Consider the following 23,291-nt stretch of genomic DNA (forward strand, 5'->3'; position numbering starts at 1 on the left):
AAGCACTCACCTTGGTACCTATGTGAGGAAGAGCAGTGGGGCTGTGAACTCTGCAAGGCCAAGCGTGCCCTTGACAGACATGGGCACTGTGTGTGATGAGAGGGCGTGGGAGGGATGGCTGCTCCCTGCTCTCCCTTTTGAAACTTCCATCTCCTTTAATTCACTCAACAACCTTACAAAGTCAATATTTATATTAAGGCAAGGATCTAGAACAATTGGAACCCTCAGACATTTGGTGGGAATGGAAAATGGCTCAGCCACAGTGGAAAACATTTTGGTAGTTTGTCAAAAAGTTAATTATCGAGTTACCATCTGACCTGGCTATGTACTCCCCCAAATTGAAAACAGGTACTCAAAGAAGTACATATACAAGACTGTTCATAGCAACATTGTTCACAAAAGCCAAAATGTGAAAACAGATCAAATGTCCTTCAGTGGATGAATGAATAAACAAACTGTGGTATATACATACAACAGAATATAGGTACAAATTTAGGTATAAAGTGGAATGAAGTACTGGTACACATTACAACACGAATGAACCTCAGAAGCACTATGCGTAAGTGAAAGAAGCCAGATGAAGGTCACATCCTATATCATTCCAATTATATAAAACTTTCTAAATAGACAAATTCACTTAGAGGGAATGCAGATGAGTGATGGCCAGATATTCAAGAGAGGAGTGTAAAGAAACTGCTTAAAGGGTAAGGGGTCCAACTTTGGAGTGAGGGAACTATTTTAGAGTCAGATATGTGTGGGGGTTGCAAACCATTCTAAAGAAAAACAATAAAAATAATTTTAAAAATAATGACTGTGAGAAAAAAAATACAAAACACTATAGCAGTATGAAGTATAGGATATTTGATTGATTCATTTGGCTATTATGAATGTAATATAATGATTTTTTTTTAAAGAATCAATATTTATTTTACAAATAAAATGAGTACATTTTCTATAGAGTTGAAACTGAAAATGGTATGCTCAGAGCTTCCCTGCTGGCTCAGTGGTAAAGAATCCACTGGCCACTGCCCAGGGCACGGGTTCAACCTCTGATTCAGGAGGATCCTGCATGCTGAGGAGCAACTGGGCCCAGGCACCACAACTATTGAGCTTATGCTCTAAGACTGGGAATCGCAACTGCTGAGCCCAGGTGCCGCAACGACTGAGTCTCAAGCACCCTAGAGCCTGTCCTCTGCAACAAGAGGAGCCACCGCAATGAGAAGCCCATGCACCACAACCAGAGAGGAGCCCCCACTCGCCACGACTAGAGAGAAGCCCCTGCAGCAGTAAAGACCCAGCACAGCCAAAATCAATCAGTCAATAAAAGAAATGTTAGAAAATGCTATGCTCTGCAGATTAAAGGAACAGAATAGAGGGCCCAGAAGTAAACACACACACCTAGCGACAATTAATCTTTGATAAAAGAGGGAAGAATATACAGTGGGGAAAAGACAGTCTGTTCAGTACGTGGTGCTGGGAAAGTAGACGGCTGCGTGTAAATCAATGAAGTTAGAACACTCCCTCAGACCATACAAACAATAAACGGGCTTAAAGACTTAAATATAAACATGACACCATAAAACTCCTAGAAGAAAATACAGGCAAAACATTCTCTGACATAAATTGTACCAATGCTTTCTTAGATCAGTCTCCCAAGGCAATAGAGATAAAAACAAACGGAACCTAAGCAAACTTACAAGTCTTTGTAAAGCAAAGGAAATCATAAACAAAACAAAAAGACAGCCTACAGACTGAGATAAACTATTTGCAAATGATGTGATTGACAAGGGCTTCATTTCCAAAATATATAAACAGCTCCTACAATTCAACAACAAGAAAAAAACAACCTAATACAAAAATTGGCAGAAGACCTAAATAGACATTTCTCCAAAGAAGACATACAGATGACCAATAGGCATGAAAAGATGCTCAGCACTGCCAATTATTAGAGAAATGTAAATTAAAATGAGATACCACTTTACACAGTCATAATGGGCATCTTAAAAAGTCTAAAAATAATAAATGCTGGAGAGGGTGCGCACAAAAGGGAACCCTCCTATAGTATTGGTGGGAGTGCAAATTGGTGCAACCACTATGGAAAACAGTAGGCAGGTTCCTCAAAAAATTAAAAGCAGATCTAACAATCTACTGTCATATGACCTAACAATCTACTCCTGGGTATATATCCAGACAAAACTTAATTTGAAAAGATATATGTGCCCCTGTGCTCATAGCAGCACTATTTACCATAGCCAAGACATTAAACAACCTAAAACGTCCATCAACAGATGAATAAACATATGGTGCATATAAACAATGGAATATTACTCGGCCATTACAAAGAACGACATAATGCCATCTGCAGCAACATGGATGGACCTAGAGATGATCATACTAAGGGAAGTGAGTCAGCGAGCAAAAGATAATACCATATGATATCACTTATACATGTAATCTAAAATACAGCCCCCCAAAACAACAACAGCACAAATCAACCTATCTGAATGGCACCCCACTCCAGCGCTCTTGCCTGGAAAATCCCACGAACGGAGGAGCCTGGTGGGCTGCGGTCCATGGGGTCGCTGAGAGTTGGACACGACTCAGTGACGTCACTTTCACTTTTCACTTTCAAGCACTGGAGAAGGAAATGGCAACTCACTCCAGTGTTCTTGCCTGGAGAATCCCAGGGACGGGGGAGCCTGGTGGGCTGCCGTCTATGGGGTCGCACAGAGTCAGACACGACTGAAGTGACTTAGCAGCAGCAGCAGCAGCATGAAACAGACACAGAGTTTCAGATATAGATCACCAAGCCTTGTGGTTGCCAAGAGGAGAGATGGTGGGAGAGGGATGGACTGGGAGTTTGGATTTAGCAGATATAAATTATCACATATATTCACTAGAATGGATAAAAACAAGGTTCTACTGTATAGCACAGAGAATTGTATTCAATATCCTGTGATAAACCATAATGGAAAAGAATATGAAAAATAACACATACATATATGTACAACTGAGTCACTTTGCTGTACAGATTAAACACAGCACTATAAATTAATGATACTTCAATTAAATTTGTTTTAGAAAAAACTAAAAACAGAGCCACCAATCAGCAACCCCACTCCAGGACATATATCCAGAAGGGCCAAGAGCTCTACCTCAAAAAGATACATACACCTCGGTGTTCAAAGCGGTACTATTTTCAATAGCCAAGATACAGAAACAACTTCAATCTCCATCAATAGATGAATGGGATAAAGAATGGATACATACACATGTATATACATACAGTGCCATACCACTCAGCCTTTAAAAAAGAATGAAATAATGCCATTTGAAGAAACATGGATAGACTTCAGGATTATCATACTAAGTAAAGTCAGAGAAATACAAACATCATGACATCACTTATATGTGGAATCTAAAATATTATACAAATGAACTTATTTACAAAACAGAAACGGACTGACAGGCATAAGACAAAGTTATGGTTACCAAAGGGGAAGGGTGCAGGAAGTATAAATTAGGAGCTTGGGATTAGCGGACACAAACTAATATGTATAAAATAGATAAACAACAAGGTCCTACTGTGTATCACAGGGAACTATATTTAATATCCTATAGTAAATCATAATGGGAAAGAATATAAAAATATATTTATATAAACTGAATCACTTTGTTGTTCACCAGAAACTCACACATCGTAAATCAACTGTACTTTAACTAAAAAAAAAAAAAAAAAAATTTTAAATGCTATGCTGCTTTCTGGACAAAATTGTACTTACTCTCTCACCTCCCAATCCTGTGTTTGATATAACAAGACGATAGTTGTTATCAAGATGGCTCAATAAGAATGAGAAATGTCTGGGGAAAAATACTCTATCCCCTTTTATAGGCAGAAAAAAACAACTGATGTTCAACAGAAATTAAATAGTTTTGCAAGGACATCGAACCGGAGAAAGTTCAATTTAGTTTTGTCCAAATCTGGAGCCCATTCCCCTTCTACCACAAGAACCTTCTATGATGATGGAAGACTGGTGTATTACCTACATCACTGATAACTTAGGGGTACTAATCAAAGACAGATGGCTTCAGTGTAAAAACAATAAATATTCTGTCTTGTAAAAATTAAAAACAAAAGAAAATTATACATGCCTATCTTTTCGAAACTCAACTCCATTTACAATTTGGTGACCCAGCTGGAATAATTTTTCAATATTTTTCGATACTTTAACTGAGCCATGGAAGACTCAGAGAAGAATCCTTACCTTTCAAGTAAAGGCCAGGGCTAGTCATCCTCGTTCAGATTTACCATGTGGTACTTGTTGTCTGTCTAAACAAACACACCCTGGCCCAGCCCAAAGAGTGTTAGGTATAATAATTAAGATCTTTTTAAAATGCTGATAAAGTTGCTACAGATCTATGAAAGCTTGTTGCTGAACCACAAGTTCAGTTCAGGTCAGTTGCTCAGTCGTGTCTGACTCTTTGTGACCCCATGAATCGCAGCACGCCAGGCCTCCCTGTCCATCACCATCTCCCGGAGTTCACTCAGACTCACATTCATTGAGTCCGTGATGCCATCCAGCCATCTCATCCTCTGTCGTCCCCTTCTCCTCCTGCCCCCAATCCCTCCCAGCATCAGAGTCTTTTCCAATGAGTCGACTCTTCGCATGAGGTGGCCAAAGTACTGGAGTTTCAGCTTTAGCATCATTCCTTCCAAAGAAATCCCAGGGCTGATCTCCTTCAGAATGGACTGGTTGGATCTCCTTGCAGTCCAAGGGACTCTCAAGAGTCTTCTCCAACACCACAGTTCAAAAGCATCAATGCGTCGGTGCTCAGCCTTCTTCACAGTCCAACTCTCACATCCATTCATGACTGGGAAAACCATAGCCTTGACTAGATGGACCTTAGTCGGCAAAGTAATATCTCTGCTTTTTAATATGCTATCTAGGTTGGTCATAACTTTTCTTCCAAGGAGTAAGCATCTTTTAATTTCATGGCTGCAGTCACCATCTGCAGTGATTCTGGAGCCCCCAAAAATAAAGTCTGACACTGTTTCCACTGTTTCCCCATCTATTTGCCATGAAGTGATGGGACCGGATGCCATGATCTTTGTTTTCTGAATGTTGAGCTTTAAGCCAACTTTTTCACTCTCCTCTTTTAGTTTCATCAAGAGGCTTTTTAGTTCCTCTTCTCTTTCTGCCATAAGGGTGGTGTTATCTGCATATCTGAGGTTACTGATATTTCTCCCAGCAATCTTGATTCCAGCTTGTGTTTCTTCCAGTCCAGCGTTTCTCATGATGTACTCTGCATAGAAGTTAAATAAGCAGGGTGACAATATACAACCTTGACGGACTCCTTTTCCTATTTGGAACCAGTCTGTTGTTCCATGTCCAGTTCTAACTGTTGCTTCCTGACCTGCATACAGACTTCTCAAGAGGCAGGTCAGGTGGTCTGGTATTCCCATCTCCTTCAGAATTTTCCACAGTTTATTGTGATCCACACAGTCAAAGGCTTTGGCATAGTCAATAAAGCAGAAATAGATGTTTTTTCTGGAACTCTCTTGCTTTTTCCATGATCCAGCGGATGTTGCCAATTTGATCTCTGGTTCCTCTGCCTTTTCTAAAACCAGCTTGAACATCAGGGAGTTCACGGTTCACGTATTGCTGAAGCCTGTGTTGGGGAATTTTGAGCATTACTTTACTAGCGTGTGAGATGAGTGCAACTGTGCAGTAGTTTGAGCATTCTTTGCCATTGCCTTTCTTTGGGATTGGAATGAAAACTGATCTTTTCCAGTCCTGTGGCCACTGCTGAGTTTTCCATATTTGCTGGCATATTGAGTGCAGCACGTTCACAGCATCATCTTTCAGGATTTGAAATAGCTCCACTGGAATTCCATCACCTCCACTGGCTTTGTTCGTAGTGATGCTTTCTAAGGCCCACTTGACTTCACATTCCAAGATGTCTGGTTCTAGATTAGTGATCACCTCATCATGACTATCTGGGTCGTGAAGATCTTTTTTGTACAGTTCTTCTGTGTATTCTTGCCACCTCTTCTTAATATCTTCTGCTTCTGTTAGGTCCAGACCATTTCTGTCCTTTATTGAGCCCTTCTTTGCATGAAATGTTCCCTTGGTATTTCTAATTTTCTTGAAGAGATCTCTAGATTGATCGCTGAAGAAGGCTTTCTTATCTCTTCTTGCTATTCTTTGGAACTCTGCATTTAGATGCCTATATCTTTCCTTTTCTCCTTTGCTTTTCGCCTCTCTTCTCTTCACAGCTATTTGTAAGGTAAAGGACACCGAGATTCTTGGCCTTCGGAGGAGAAGAATTCAATCCAGGGCCAGGGACGAGGCTTGATAGCTCAGAGCTTTTGTGTAATAAAGTTTTATTAAAGTATAAAAGAGATAGAGAAAGCTTCTGACACAGACATCAGAAGGGGGCAGAAAGAGTGCCCCCTCACTAGTGTTAGCAATGGAGTTATATACTTTTTAATTACTTATTACAGTGATCAAAAGAATGTCTGGAGGTTGTAAAGACCTTACTAGACCCACTCCCATAATTTACATTTTAAGATTATAGGATTAGCCAGAAGGTTTTTTTCAGAAACTGTCCTCAAGCAGGATACATTATTGTTATATAATCCTAAGGAATGCAGAGGGAAAAAAGTTTGTCCTTTTCCCTCCTTGAGAATTCCAGACCCCTCTCTCCTTGTGGACCCCCGGACTTCTTATCAATCTGCCTAGGAATTGACTCTCTCATCTACTGTATCAGTACTTCTTAGTCATTCCAGTTTATGGATCAATTTTCTAACAACACAAAATTATAAGGACTCTTTCCAGATATAAATCATAGCAGCTATATTTTTGGTAATCATTGCTGAGAATATACATGAAAGAATGATGTTAGAAATACTTTAAATTCCTATCATACTCAACATAAAGGTACACAATTGTTTTTCAGAGATTATTACTCAGTCTACAAACAATACTACAAGAGCAATAATCATGAGCCCTTGACTCACAGATTAGAAAACAGTGAACTAAATTCCCAGGGTAGGTCTGAGCCCCCAGATATGGGTCCATATAAAGATTTTCAAGGGCTCTAAGAGTCCCTTGGACAGCAAGGAGATCCACCTGGTCCATCCTAAAGGAGATCAGTTCTGAGTGTTCACTGGAAGCACTGATGTTGAAGCTGAAACTCCAATACTTTGGCCACCTGATGTGAAGAACTGACCCATTGGAAAAGACCCTGATTCTGGAAAAGATTGAAGGCAGGAGGAGAAGGGGACGACAGAGGATGAGATGGTTGGATGGCATCACCGACTCAATGGACATGAGTTTGAGTAAACTCTGAGAGTTGGTGATGGACAGGGAAGCCTGGCATGCTGCAGTCCATGGGGTTGCAAAAAGTCGGCCACAACTGAGCGACTGAACTGGACTGAACTGGACTGACCTGAACTGAAGCACTTTTGTCTTCATGGATCCTTACCTTTATAAAAATATTTACATTTATATTTTCTAATTGTGTTGATGTACAGACAAGTCTATTAATACTACATGTTAAAATATTTTCCTTGGTACACCTGAACCTAACACAACATTATAAATCAATTACTCCCCCCCCCCAAAAAAAAGAGCATCTTTCCAGAAGACCTAGGATGCCTCAGTTAAGAAGTTGAACTGAAAATCAGAAAATAATTTTTTAAAAAAATTTTCTTTGAACTCACTGTTCACTTTTTCCTGACTTTAAAAGAAATGAAAATATTTTCATTGTGGGTTCTTAGCCCTGTGCCTCAAGCAGAAGGCAGACCTGCCCAGGTAGTGTCCATGGCAAGAACTCACAAATGATAGTCATATTTTTTTTCTCACCTTTTCATTCTAGGGTCTAACAGAATTTCTTTTTTTAGTATTTGAAATGCAGGTTTGCGAACGTAAACTTCTGATCCTTAATTTTCCACTCTGTTGGTTGCCTCTCAATTCCTCAGTGTACTCATTGCTTTCAACCCATTTGACGGGTTAAAAAAAAAAAATAGGATGCAATACTCAAGAAGATACTTTCTAATTTCCAGATATAGTAGTATATTGCTGTATTTATTTTCTGTCATTTTAGACAAGTTAGGGCCGTACCTCTTGGTCTCACGTGCATCCTACACAAGTTCATAGCAGAATTATAACACAGTCCTTCATAGACACGTTGTGTTTTAAGATAAATATCTCTGGAAGCAGTGGGAAGGAGAGCTAGAGTGTGAACTGTTGGGAAGCAGGGAACAGTGAGAAGGTGGGGATGATGCTGCATCTGCAGGGATGCCCAGACATTTGCAGGGTAAGACCTGCAGGAAGTGGTACCAACCACATGAGAAGATAAGGGAAGGGGAGCAGGTGGGACGGTTCCCCTCATGTGGAACAAGTCTCACTCATGGACTCACCCTCTAACACAGCTTCCAAGTTTAGACATACTCTCAGCCATGCCCTCTGGGCTTCCCAGGTGGTGCTACTGGTAAAGAAAGAACCCGCCTGCCAATGCAGGAGACATAAGACACACAGGTTCGATCCCTGGGTGGGGAAGATTCCCTGGAAGAGGGCACAGTGACCCACTCTAGTATCTTTGCCTGGAAAATCCCATGGACAGAGTAGCCTGGTGAGCTACAGTCTATGAGGTCGCAGAGTCGGACACGACTGAGCAATTTAGCATGCATGCAGCCACATGCCCTCTCTGGCATATGCCACACATAGGTGGTTCCCAACGCCTCCAGTGCCCAGGTCAGAGTACCTGTGTATCACTGTGGCTCCTGGTGTATTCTATCTCCTAACCAACCTTCTGCTACTAGTTTTCCCATATGCCATTTGGCTCTCTGCACTGCTTCCAAAATTATCTTTCAGAAAAAAGTAATCAACTGAACTCTGTCACTTTGCTTTGAAACTTCTTTGACTCCATTTTGCCTGGAGAATAAATTCCAAATCTTCTTGTTATATCCCCAAGGCCCTTAACAATTGGTCCAACCTCCCTAGAAGTTAGCTATTTCTCACACACATATGAGTGATTATTTTTCAGATGGATATAGATGCTATTGATATGAAGAAAATAAAATCTCATTTCAAAGCTTTACTGAACTCATATTGGTTTTATTCATGTATTTTTCAATCAATGGAATACAAAATCATATAACTGTTATCATGTGGAGTCGTAATTTTCTTATGTTTAAAAATATCATATTTGAAAAGTTGAGAGTCAACATATCTTATGTTTTTTAAGCCATTTTTAAACTTTCATCACTTATTCAACTTTCAAGGGCAGGGGCGTTCCAAGGATGTGGTCTTTGAGAACAATGGTATACACAGGCTAGAAAATAAAGTCAGTTTTGCATTAGTCTGAGCATATGTGTATATAGTGCGGGTGACAATGGGTGGTGGAAAGGAGATTAGTCTAGGGCTTAAACAAATAGATCAGATATTATACTTTATTTTCAATAATTCAATTAAAACAAGCCTGGCTTCCTTGGTAGGCTTTGATAAGGGAACTGGAGTAAAGGCATCTCAATTATAGTATAGTACAATTTAAGCTTCCATAATGTCCTGTCATAAAAAGTAAAGGTGAAAACTGTTATCCTCCTCACGAAGTCACTAGCTCTTCAGCATCATCAGGATGCCATCCTGTATGGGAGGATCTCCCATTCAGTTCAGTTGCCAGTAGTGTCCGACTCTTTGCGACCCCATGGGCTGCAGCAGGCCAGGCTTCCCTGGCCATCACCAACTCCCTGAGCTTACTCAGACTCACGTCCATTGAGTCAGTGAGGCCATCCAACCATCTCATCTTCTGTCGTCCCCTTCTCCTCCCACCTTCAATCTTCCCCAGCATCAGGGTCTTTTCAAATGAATCAGTTCTTCGCATCAGGTGGCCAAAGTATTGGCATTTCAGCTTCAGCATCAGTCCTTCCAATGAATATTCAGGACTGTTTTCCTTTAGGATGGACCAGTTGGATCTCCTTGCTGTTCAAGGAACTCTCAAGAGTCTTCTCCAACACGACAGTTCAAAAGCATCAATTCTTCGGTGCTCAGCTTTCTTCACAGTCCAACTCTGACATTTATACATAACTATTGAAAAAACCATAGCTTTGACTAGATGGACTTTGTTGGCAAGGTAATGTCACTGCTTTTTAATATGCTGTCCAGGTTGGTCATAGCTTTTCTTCCAAGGAGCAAGTGTCTTTTAATTTTATGGCTTCAGTCACCCTCTGCGGTGATTTTGGAGCCCCAAAATTAAGTCTCTCACTGTTTTCATTGTTTCCCCAACTATTTGCCATGAAGTGATGGGGCTGGATGCCATGATCTTAGTTTTTTGAATGTTGAGTTCTAAGCCAACTTTTTCACTCTCCTCTTTCATGGTCATCAAGAGGCTCTTTAGTTCTTCTTCACTTTCTGCCATAAGGGTGGTGTCATCTGCATTTCTGAGGTTATTGATATTTCTCCTGGCAATCTTGATTCCAGTTTGTGCTTCATCCAGCCCAGCATTTCACATGATGTACTCTGCATAGAAGTTAAATAAGCAGGGGAACGTACTCCTTGATGTACTCCTTTTCCTATTTAGAACCAGACTTCTGTTCCATGTCCAGTTCTAACTGTTGCTTCCTGACCTGCATACAGATTTCTCAGGAGGTAGGTCAGGTGGTCTGGTATTCCCATCTCTTTTCCACAGTTTGCTATGATTCACCCACTCAAAGGTTTTGGCATAGTCAATAAGGCAGAAGTAGATGTTTTTCTGGAACTCTCTTGCTTTTTTAACAATTCAGTGGATGTTGACAATTTGATCTCTGGTTCCTCTGCCTTTTCTAAAACCAGCTTGAACATCTGGAAGTTCATGGTTCACATACTGTTGAAGCCTGGCTTGGAGAATTTTGAGCATTACTTTGCTAGTGTGTGAGATGAGTGCAATTGTGTGGTAGTTTGAACATTCTTTGGCATTGCCTTTCTTTGGGATGGGAATGAAAACTGACCTTTTCCAGTCCTGTGGCCACTGCTGAGTTTTCCAAATTTCCTAGCATACTGAGTGTAGCACTTTCACAGCACCACCTTTTAGGATTTGAAATAGCTCAACTGGAATTCCATCACCTCCACTAGCTTTGTTCATAGTGATGCTTCCTAAGGTCCACTTTACTTTGCATTCCAGGATGTCTGGCTCTAGAATCAGAAAGTGGTGACTAGAAGTAGATTCGGGATTTAAATGGATTTAGCTTCAAATCCTGGCAACACTGTTGGTAGCTCCATGACCTTGAACAAGTGACTTAGAGCTCTAATTTCTTCCTCTATGACACAAATAACCAGTCCATTGTACAACATTATGACTTTAAATGAAATTAAGTTGTTCTTGTAGATATTAATGTCTTCTTTTCTTTCCCTGTTGCTAAAATTACCATGCTCCCAAATATCTCATATGTTTAAGTCTTCACCCTGTGTCTGGAAAGATCCTTAGAGCTTATTTAGACAACCTTAATTAGTCCTCAGATAACAGAACCCAGCTCAAGAGGTCAAGTATGTTTCCTGTCATAGTATGGTAAAGTGATAATATTTGGAATAACCACAAAGGTAAATAAGGATAAAGTAAATAAAAAGCTTTTGAGAGTTGCTAAAGTTATCAAGGCCATCAGAAGAGAAACAAAGAAAAACCCCACACATGTCAGAACCAGGAAGGAAGAAAGCAGACACCAAACATCCCCCTGCCCTTGTGCCTACTGTTGTCGGAGATGGTTATCTCAATGTCTCTCTTTCTACAGGTCTTGCAAACAGATTCACTGACTGCCTTTGCGTTAGCTATCTTCAAAAACACTTGTGCAGTGAACAGTCTTGGGAAAGAAGAGATTGTTCCTCCCTCTAGAGCAAAGGGAGATTTTGCTTGGTAACTTCCTTCCCGCTATAAAAGACTCAGGTTCTCTAAGCCGGTGGCTCTTCTCTGTAACACAACTTACTCGATGCATGCGTAGCTGTCACCTAGCCCTCTTCACTACCCTGTGGGAATTTGGGTTTAGGGAACTGCTGCAAGAAAATGCTGATAGTTGACTACTGCTAGTGCCGTAATTAAATCCTTTGTCTCTGATCCAGAGGCGTCGTCTCCTCTGCCAGCATCCATGAAACTGTCTGGTGAACTTGTTAGTTTACAAGTAGGGGCAAAATCGCAGACCCTTCATGGGTCTGGACACTCGCTAAGTATAATCAACAATCAATGCTGTCTTTGAGTCCTTGAAGAAGAAACTTTATAATAGGCTCCCCTGACTACCTCATGCAGACCCCTAGCAACTATGGCAGACCCAGAAATAATAACCACTCTTTTAGTGTATGGAAACTCTTAGTGCTCTCATTAAAATCCCCTTGGGATCTCTTCTAGCAGCTCTATATTCTAATCCCCCAATTTCTGAGGGTCTTGCCGCTAACAGCAGGTACCTGTGACCTTCTCCAGAGGCTTGATTTGGGCACCAGAGCAACCTTGCCTGTGCAGAGCATAGGAAGTAGCTGGGCGGGTTGGGAGGGGAGTTATATTTCTTCCTGGAAACCCTAAAGATAACAGTTGACTGAAGAAGAAGTAGGGGAGTCCTGATCATTTTCCTCACTGGTGGACAAACTCTGTGGGTATAATTTACGTTCTAGAACTTCCTGTGGGATCGGGAGGAGACTGATACTTGCCCTGAAATAGCATCTTTGCCTGGCTTCTTTTCCTTCCCTGTCCTGCCTCCCCACTGCCTTCTTGGTTTCTCTTTGGAACACATCCTTTATAAATAAATGGCAAATGCTTGGTCTGAGGTCTGCTTCTAGGATAACCAATCTTAAATACCTAGGATTCTCAACTCTGGCTGTGTATTCGAATCTACGGGGGGAATATTTAAACCATCGATATCTTGCCCTAGACAAAGCTCCCCAAATGATTCTAAAGTTCAGCACTGATTTAGGCCAGTTGATGGCCTTTCAGTAGTTTGATTTCACCCTTTGTTATACGCCCAGCGTTCAAATAGGCCTAGAAGAAATGCCATCTAGGAAACTGCCCAGCCCAGGATATCCTGCAATCTGAAAACTTGGCAGCAACAGGCCTACTTCAGGCAGCAGAAAAATGATGTTGCTCCTTGGCAGCCCCACTGGCATCTGGGGGAGTTCTGAGATAGGAAGGGCCTAGAGGGCTTCTTGAGGAAAAGTTTATACAGCTGGCAAGCACAAGCAGGCCACTAGTCCCTGCCACCCTGAAAAGACCACTGCTATCCATGTATGGCTGCAAATCCACTTTATAGGGCTACCATGACACCACAGCCATAGAGAGTCTCTTCTCAACAATACCCCTTGACTCCTATCAGCAGGCAGCCTAAGGGTGCTGTGGTGGTTAAATTTTATTTGTCACCTTGGCTAAACCATAACATCCAGTCATTTAATCAAACAGTCTAGAGATTGATGTGAAGCAGTTTTGTAGGTGTAACTAATTTCTACAATCAGTTGACTAAGTAAAGCACATTACTTTTGACAATGTGTTAATAGGTGGGCCTTGTCCAATTAATTGAAGGCCTTAGATGCAAAAACAGATTTCTGGAGACTTCTGCCTCATGATTCGAGATAGAAATCTTGCCTGAGTTTCTAGCATATTAGCCTGCCCCATCAATTTTAGACTTGTCATTCTCCCACATAATTGCATGAGCCAATACTTTAAGATAAATCTCTTTACAATAAATACACAAATCTCCTACTGGTTCTGTTTCTCTAGAGGACCCTGACTGATACATGTATGTATACATACACGGGTGTATGTTCCACCATCCTCAGTATCAAAGGCCCCAGGAAAACATGACTATGGCCTTGATTTTAGCCAACTCTTCAGTCACATTCAACCTAGTTGAACTCGACCTAATCAAGTCAAGGATTCTACTTCCAGCTGCCAAGTATATCCCTACCGTTATCTCTCTCTCTCCAGTGTCCAACTGCAGCCAGGTTCTCTTCTACATTCTCTTTACACAGGTAGCTGATTACATAGCTTGGCTACCTATCCAGCCCCCCTGGAACATTCCTAGAGCCAATCTCCGCCTTCCCTCACACAGAACAGCCTCTAACCCCAAACTACATTTTCTCCCTGCCATCTCTTATCACCCCTTTCCTCCTGGAACCACTGACACAATCCAGCGCTTAGCAAACTTCCAGCCATACGGAGGTGATCAAAAAAAAAAAAAAAAAAAAAATCTAATGCAGGAAAGGTGGTCATTTAGCAAGCTTAGGAGCTCCAAGAGGATTTCTGAGAACTCTACTGGTTAGAAAGTCCATCTGCTTCCTCCCACAAGCGGTGGATCACTGGCATCTCAGTGGAATGCTGTACTGTTGGGCTCACCTCCTCCACACCTGGGTGTGCTCCCTGGAGCACAGGTCAAGATTCACCTCCGGGCCAACTGTTTCTGCTAAGGGGAGAGGTGTCTAGGGCTTCCCTGATGGCTCAGTGGTAAAGAATCTGCCTGCCAATGCAGGAGACATGGGTTCGATCCCTAGTCCAGGAAGATGCCACATGCTGAGGAGCAACTAAACCTGTGCGCCACAACTACTGAGCCTGCTCTAGAGCCCAGGAGCCTCAACTACTGAAGCCAGAGTACCCTAGAATCTGTGTTCTGCAACAAGAGAAGCCACCACGATGAGACGCCCACGCACTGCAACTACAGAGTAGCCCCCTCTCATCACAACTCGAAAAAAAACCCGTGCGGCATTGAAGACCCAGGGAAGCCAAAAATAAATTAATTAATTACTTTAAAAAAAAAAAAGAGAGGGAGAGGAGTCTTAATCTAGAACAGGCAGATGGGCAAGAACACCCCTATTGTCTTGGCCATCATCCCATCCAGCTCCTGTCCCTGTTCTGGTCTCCTTAGTACCAGGCATCCTTGGTCTACACACACATTCTCCCTTTTGTCTCCGGTTCGGCCAGCCTTCTGCACCCAGCTTTGTTCTCTCGCAAGCTCTTGCTTTGCGATGCTTGACTCTGGAATCAGAGATACACATTTTGGAATCTTGACTTTATCACTTACAAACTAGGTGACAGCAAGCCTTGGTTCCTTCACCTGTCAGGTGGAAGCCACCTAGCAACCTTCCAGGACTGCTGTAGGTTTAGAGGTGATCAAAGAACTAGTGAGATCTAGCAGAACATCTGACACGGTAAGAGCTTTTAAAATGTCAGCCATTATTACCGCCAGTGGGGCTTCCAAGGTGGCGCTAGTGGTAAAGAACTCAGAAGACATAAGATACGGGTTCGATCCCTGGGTCCAGAAGATCTCCTAGAGGAGGGCCTGGCAACCCACTCCAGTTTCCTTGCCTGGAGAATCCCATGGAGAGAGGAACCTGGCAGGCTGCAGTCCATAGGGTCACAAAGAGTGGGACAAGACTGAAGTGACTTAGCACACATTATTATCATTGTTGGGCAAAAGTTACTATTTAACATTCAGGCACCACCACAATTATTTTTTTAAAGACATTTTACACCTGGGTCAGAATAGCCTGCCCACCCTCCAGACTAGAGAACATAAGCAAAAGACTTTGCAACTACTCCCATAAGTTTGCATAAACTTAAGAGGGGAAATACTAAAAAAAAAAAAAAAAAAACCACTACTTAAGGTCATTATATTTTGAAATTTCAATTTTCATAGCCATTTACAATCTATAAGCTTCACTCTATATGCGAAAGGAGCTGGTTTTTCAGCTTCCCCTTTTGGTAGTTCACAAAAATAACATTTCATGAGAACTCTTTTTTTCATAGAAAACAACTAATTTCTGTGATTCTCAGGCCTAAATCTACATTATAAGTAATTTGTGTACAGCTTTATAAAATGTTCTAACACTTGATCTCCAACCAAAGAGTTCCACTTCTATGGATCTCTGTGTGGCCCAGATGATTACATCTTTTAAAAGCCCTGCTGAAGATTCTGACGACTAACTGATTTTGAACACCAGTGACCTACTCTCTGATTACATTAATAGATAACTCAAAACTGCACAGAGGATGTGATGCATAAATAGATGCGGGCTTGTATCAAGGGGAATGAGGGCCGCCCTCAGCTGTTCTCAGCCTGCTCTCTGCCCGCCCCTCCTGCCCCGGGTTCTGCTTGTCTGGATACCTTAGTGCTGACTTCGAGTTACCCCATTCCTGCGAGGTCCTGGCAGACCTTTAAAGAGGAGGAGCCTCTGCTGCCACAAGGTAGATGCTGCCTCAGACCAGCAGTCCAGAGAAAAAAGGGGCTGGGGAGGAGGGAGCTGTGTGCAGAATAGAAGAAACGAGCAGAGGAAGAGGGAGAGGGTGAGGGGTAAAGCTGCATCTATGCATCTGGCCGTAGGAAAAGAAATGCGACCAGACGAGACGGGTTTCCACAGACAGCAACAAGCCCCTCCCAGCCGTTCAGAGGCTGCCTGGTTCTCTGCACCGTACATAATGCTGCTTTTGCTTTTGTTCACATCTATTTTAGAGGAAATTATTGCCTAGCATTGTCATTTCCCCTGCATCTCATACATGTCCTCACTCCGTGACTGGACATTATTAGTAGGTTCGCCCTCCTCCTGTTCTCAGATGTGGTAGCAGGACGCAGTAGTTCACTGGAGCAGATGTGTTGCTCCGCAGATCTGTGTCGCGTTAATGAATGGTGCACTGGTGGACTGCTGCTAAGTCACTTCAGTCGTGTCCGACTCTGTGTGACCCCAGAGATGGCAGCCCGTCAGGCTCCCCTGTCCCTGGGCTTCTCCAGGCAAGAACACTGGAGTGGGTTGCCATTTCCTTCTCCAATGCATGAAAGTGAAAAGTGGAAGGGAAGTCGCTCAGTCGTGTCTGACCCTCAGCGACCCTGTATACTGCCCCCACACTCTTCTTTGTCTCCAGGCAGAAATGCATCTCTCCTTCCTCTGGGTCCGCAGCACTTGGTACTTCCCTTATGGCTATTCTAGTCTAATCCGTCCTACAGATGTTGGATTCTGTCTGTGTCACCGCTGCCAGGCCCATGAGCACCTCAGGAAAGTTGGCTGCTTTGTCCACCAGCTCTTAGCACAGCACTGGCTTTAAGCAGGCTCTTGAATGCCTGCTACATCCACTCCAATTTTCTACCTCCATCTTATTTCATTGGCATCTGGTTTCTTCATCACTTGGAATGAAATCAATGAACGGGTAAAAATACAGGGTAGGGACCCGTCGTGCAGCTCCTTTCTGATGTCACTGCAGACAACCTATAGGGCCTCTCTTGAATTTCCCTATCTGTTCATCAACTGGACACAGGTAGCTCCAAGGACACTTCCAGAGGGCGAAGCACTAAACACAGGAGATAGCTAGAAGCATGGCACAGAAGAAAGCAAATGGACCTGTATAAATTCCTGCAGATCAATCCTAGTTCACAGAAATCTCGCCATTGTGTATTTCATTCCCATTTGAAGAACAAAAAAGAGCATCTCAGAGCTCTGATTTGTTCAAGGTCAGAGAGCATGCTTAGGACTGGAACTCAAACGCGTGTGAACCCCCAGGCCACCCTCTCCACACGGTTTCATCAGTGGGAGACTGACCACACGAGACAGTGTCTTGGGGGCATTGCTGAAGAACTATGACTTCATTAGGATGGAAAATAGCTTTTATCCTCCCTTTTATCACAGGATGTAATAGAACACAGAGTTTCACAGTGACATTTCTCACTAAATCATGCCCTTTTCCAACTCTGCCTTTATTCCCCTATTGGACCAGGGTCATTTAAAATTTTTTATTTGAATTATTGAGAAGAAAAAAATCATTCCCTGCTTTTTATAGGCTTTAGGGAATGTATTCCTTCACCATCCTAACTTATAATCTTTCCCAGTTACTCCCGTCCAATACACAGAAAAATAAATTTTTCAGTCCAAGTATACTCTTGAAATTTAGAGTCCGTATCTTTCTAATAACTTAGCCTAAGAAAGTTTCTTGAAATAAACTCTGAATCCTGGAAGATGTATTTCATGAGAATCTTATCTAGTTGGTTTCCCAATATTTATGAGAATATCTTCCCTGCCAAATATAAAATACATCTCCGCCTGATAATAATTGTGTTTGAAGTATCCATTGATTGAGAAAACAGTCAAAATGATAAAAATTCAAAACTGAATTCAGTCAAGTTGGGGAATCTTTGTATTTTCTGCTTCTCTATGGCATCTACCATCCATTTGAAAAGTAACCACTTGTACCTGCATGAAAAATAGCTGACTGCAAGATAGGCCAGGCCAATCATCAAGGGCCTTGTGTGGCATACCAAGGAGATTAACATTTATTTGGCAGGCAAAATGGAACCAGAAGTTGTAAAGCAAACTGACAGGACCAGATCGATTTCTTTCAGAAGATACTTTTGGCAGCAGTGCATGTACATGTGTGTTCAGCTGCTTCAGTCGTGTCCAGCTCTTTGCAACTTTATGGACTGTAGCCCACCAGGCTCCTCTGTCCATGGGATTCTCCAGGCAAGAATGCTGGACTGGGCTGCCATGCCCTCCTCCAGGGGATCTTCCCAACCCAGGGATTGAACCCATGTCACCTGCTTTACAGGCGGACTCTTTACCACTCAGCCACCAAGGAAGCCCTTTTGGCAGCAGCTGCTGCTGCTAAGTCGCTTCAGTCGTGTCCGACCCTGTGCGACCCCATAGGCAGCAGCCCACCAGGCTCCCCCGTCCCTGGGATTCTCCAGGCAAGAACACTGGAGTGGGTTGCCATTTCCTTCTCCAATGCATGAAAGTGAAAAATCAAAGTGAAGTTGCTCAGTCATGTCCGACTCTTAGCGACCCCATGGACTGCAGCCAACCAGGCTCCTCTGTCCATGAGATTTTCCAGGCAAGAGTACTGGAGTGGGGTGCCATTGCCTTCTACAGACAGCCAATTATGAAATGGCAAGAACAGTGGCAGGAGTTCAGGAAGGAAGTGGAAAATGACATTGGAGCCACAGTGATGGGAGATGCCTCTGACCTCAACATTGGGGGACTTGGTAAGCCAGTAGGGCAGGAGATGGAGATCTTTAGAATCAAAATCTTTGAGACTTTTTTTACCTGGAAAATAATAAGGAATACCAGAGGAGGTGTGTACTTTTTGAATGGGGTTGGGGTTGGAATTGGTGGAATGGCATGTGAGATTGAATGGAGTTACATGTATTAAGCTTGAAATAATAGGGTACATTTAAGTAACGGCTCTCCTGCATGCCACTGGATATTCAAGTCTTATAATGAGGAGATCTGAGCTGGATCTTTAGGCAGCTATAAATGGTAGCTATTATGACAATAACTTTAAAGTCAGACAGCCTTTGGTTCAAATCCACTTATTAACTGGTTTGAGTAAAATTTTGAACTTCTGAGCCTTAGCTTCCTCATTGGAAAATTGGGATAATGCCCATATCAAGGGTTTCTTACCAGAGATTGTAGGATCATAATTTTTTAATTTAAAGACTATATATATTAGCAACTCTTGTAGGCTTCCCTGGTGGCTCAGACAGTAAAGAATCCACCTACAATGCAGGAGACCCGGGTTTGATCCCTGGGTTGGGAAGATCCCCTGGAAAAGCAAATGGCTACTCACTCCAGTATACTTGCCTGGAGAATTCCATGGACAGAGTGGGCTACAGTCCATAGGGGTCACAAAGAATTGGACATGACTGAACAACTCACACACACACATTAGTAACCTGAATGGCATATGGCAGCAGCTCAACAAGTATTGTGATGTAGACTGCAAGTCACCAGAGGAGTGGTACTATCTCCTGAAATAGTGGAATTTTTCTTGCAGAGCAAGAGAGAAAAATAAAAAGCAAGGCCCTAGGGATGCCATGCTAGAGAAAAAACCAAAGGAAGGGCATCGACAACAAGGCTGAGAAAGCAGGAAGGAAATCAGGAAAAGAGGGTGACTCAGCAATCATTGGAGGAAAGAGCTTCAACAAGAAGGAGGTGGTCTGATTCCTGAAGATTGGGACCAGATATTCATCTTGAATTAACAAGGAAACCACAATGCCCTGAAGAGTGGTGTGAAGAATGGCAACTGCCTGGGACGGTATTCAAATGCTTCCAGAACTATGAGAGGTGAATTATTAAAGCCATTATATAATTGCAAGACAGAGAACATAATCTGGATTAAAAATGAGAGCATAACTAACAGAATAGACATTGCCTAAAAAATGATGCATCTATTTTTTTGACAAACTGGGAGCAATTAATGTCTGCTGCTAGTTTTCACTATGGATGCAAGAGAAAAAGTAATTCTTGTGAATTATTATACTGAACACCTGTAATTTATATAATGTCCTATGTCAACTACAGTTCAATAAAAATAAACAACTGAAATAAGTTTCAGAAAAGAATCTTCTAAAGAGTAAAGAGCCTGTTTTACTCCAAAAAAGGAATCAAAATTTTGAGTTAAAGAAAATCGTTCTATCACCAGTCTAGGTTCGATGCAGGGTGCAGGATGCTTGGGGCTGGTGTACTGGGATGACCCAGAGGGATGGTGTTGGGGGGGAGGTGGGAGGGGGGTTCGGGATTGGGAACACGTGTACACCCATGGCAGATTCATGTTGATGTGTGGCAAAAACAATACAATATTGTAAAGTAAAATAATAATAATAAAAAGAAAAAGAAAATCATTCCAACAAAAAATGTGCAAATAATCCCCTCACTCATCTAACAAATACAATCCATCAATAACTGCTATTAGCTCTATTTCCAAAATCAACCCCAAATTCAACCCCTTCTATGGTGGCTAACTTCTTTGTTAATTTAGCTAAATCGGAGCTGCACTTCCCAGAATTCTCTTTCCTGTGTGGTTGTGGGTTAATTTTAATGTAAGAGAAAGCTGCATGAGATTTCACCATTCAAAGCAAAACAGCATCACTGAGGTCTAAGGTCCCTATAGGGTACCCTGCGGCAGTTCATTTTGTTGCTACTGACTTGTCAGTGTACCTTGTTGGAGCCTGAAGCTCCTCCAGCTCCCTTCATTATGTCCTCTTCTGTCTTCTCCATGCCCTGGACCTGGTACTGAAGGAAGGTCACCTGCATCATAAAGTTGGAAGCACTGAGAGACAGCTGTGATCCCATTTTGTTCCCAGTCTCCCCGGCTTCACAGTCAGCTTTTGTTCCCAACTCCTGGACCTACTGACTTCAGTGGCCTCAGGCCTCCACCAGACACAAAGGCACCAGTTTTCCAACAAGTGCTCCATCTCTCACCACAACTACATAAGGTCTAAGTCTGGCTTCCCAGGTGGCATTAGTAGTAAAGAATCATCTCCCAAAGCAGGAGACATAAGAGACATGGGTTTGATCCCTGGGTGACAACGGAGCCTGGTGGGCTACAGTCCATGGGGTCGCAGAGTCAGACACAACCGAGTGACTAACACTTTCACTTTTTCACTTTCAAATCCTATAATAGATCCCATATTTCATACTATTCACAGTGGTTGTTTCCCTGATTGAACCCTCACTGATACAGAAATTGATACTAAAAGTGATTCCAGGGAACAGAAACTTAAGGATGTTTCTCTAAATTAGCTTTGGGTTATCTGGCACTGATTTCCTAATATAGTTAGCCAGGCAATAGTACAGGAGACAGCAGTAGCTTATGATATGCAAAAGAGTTACTTGAAGTATCACCTGGAGACATCAAGGCGATAATGTGTAATCAACTGTTAACAGAAGGCAAGGATTTGAATGAATTCACTGCTACCAAGGAAGATTTTTAGTGAAAGTAAAAATGTCTGTGAGTCAATGAGTGCTTCTAAGTGTGCTGAAGAATGTGTGGGGGGAAAAACTGATGCACTTAAGGATTTATACCTGTCCTGAAAGATAAGGATATCCTGGACCATAAGACCAAGGTTTCCAAAAATCAAACATGAAATTTAATCCTGTGGGTGGCTGAATGACAACACAAGTTGAATTCTCAACTTTGCAGGGTTTCTTAGTTAAGGTTAGGACATCAATTGAGAAGAAATATGACTTAAAATTTGGGACAGGAATATGGGAGCAGATTTCAATGAATCTGGGGACATTGGAACCTCTAAATTCCTACTGATCCTCCTTTGCCAGTAGAAGCAGCCTTTCCTTCTACCACAGTCTGAGGACGTCAGTCATCCCCAATCAGAAGAACCTATATCTTCCCCGGAGGTGGTCACCTAGCATCAAACATTTGATCTTCTTCAAAGATTATGCCTCTCATTACTTCTATACCAGTATCCAGACTCCAGTCCCAGCAGGGCCCAGGAGGTAAGCCATGAAGTGTGATTCACAAGAAGGTCAATGCACACCTCAAGAGCTGCAATATTTCATCAGTATATACTGAAAGAACCTCAGTAATGTGCAAGAAAATGGATTTTAAATTGTACTGGGTCTGGGAAGATGAAATGCAGTGTTGGACCCACTGAAATTAGCTAAGTGCACTAAGCAGAGATTCTGAAATTAATGTGTTAGCTTGAGCAGTTACAAATGATCCTAAACCTGGAGTGAAAGGGACTTTACAGTCAATGAACTTGACGTTTCATAAGCTTCTTGGTATAATGATCAAGTGATCCAAAGGCTTTGGAAAAAATGACATGCTTAAGTGGATTTATTATGCACTACTTGTTCAGATATCTCTAACTATGTCCCCAGAATGGTTCAGAGGATACTCCTTCCACTATGGCTTTGAGAAATGCACTGGGGAAGGAATTACAGCTTCTATAAGGAGTGCTATGGTGGCTGTTCTCTAAAAAGTTAGAAATGATACGGGGAAGTGCTGCTATTAAACTAGAGCCTCTGAATTCAACAGGGATAAGATGATTCTGGGGTGGTAGGAGCCAACTGGTAGCATTTAATCCCATCGTTTATTACAAATCCTAAAAGATAATGTTGTTAAAGTGCTGCACTCAATATGTCAGCAAATTTGGAAAACTCAGCAGTGGCCACAGGACTGGAAAAGGTCAGTTTTCATCCCAATCCCAAAGAAAGACAATGTCAAAGAATGTTCAAACTACCACACAATTGCACTCATCTCACATGCTAGCAAGGAGAAGGCAATGGCACCCCACTCCAGTACTCTTGCCTGGAAAATCCCATGGATGGAGGAGCCTGGAAGGCTGCAGTCCATGGGGGTCGCTGAGGGTCGGACACGACTGAGTGACTTCACTTTCACTTTTCACTTTCATGCACTGGAGAAGGAAATGGCAACCCACGCCAGTGTTCTTGCCTGGAGAATCCCAGGGATGGAGGAGCCTGGTGGGCTGCCGTCTGTGGGGCTGCATAGAGTCAGACACGACTGAAGTGACTTTGCAGCAGCAGCAGCACATGCTAGCAAAGTAATGC

The 23,291-nt window shown here is 42.4% G+C and overlaps 1 protein-coding gene across 9 annotated transcripts in view; it reads right to left on the minus strand.

Moving 5' to 3' along the window:
• Positions 1-23,291, minus strand: part of ASNS (asparagine synthetase (glutamine-hydrolyzing)) — a 152,252-nt gene that overhangs the window by 37,238 nt on the left and 91,723 nt on the right. For 2 of the 9 annotated variants that reach the window (XM_042248391.1, XM_060414509.1), the window contains exon 3: positions 20,922-21,011. The exons of the other annotated variants lie outside the window; for them this stretch is intronic. The gene's annotated coding sequence lies outside the window, so the exon portion shown is untranslated. The remainder of the gene's footprint in view (positions 1-20,921; positions 21,012-23,291) is intronic. 9 annotated transcript variants of the gene reach the window in all.

This window comes from Ovis aries, chromosome 4, assembly GCF_016772045.2.
Source record: "Ovis aries strain OAR_USU_Benz2616 breed Rambouillet chromosome 4, ARS-UI_Ramb_v3.0, whole genome shotgun sequence".
NCBI lineage: Eukaryota > Metazoa > Chordata > Mammalia > Artiodactyla > Bovidae > Ovis > Ovis aries.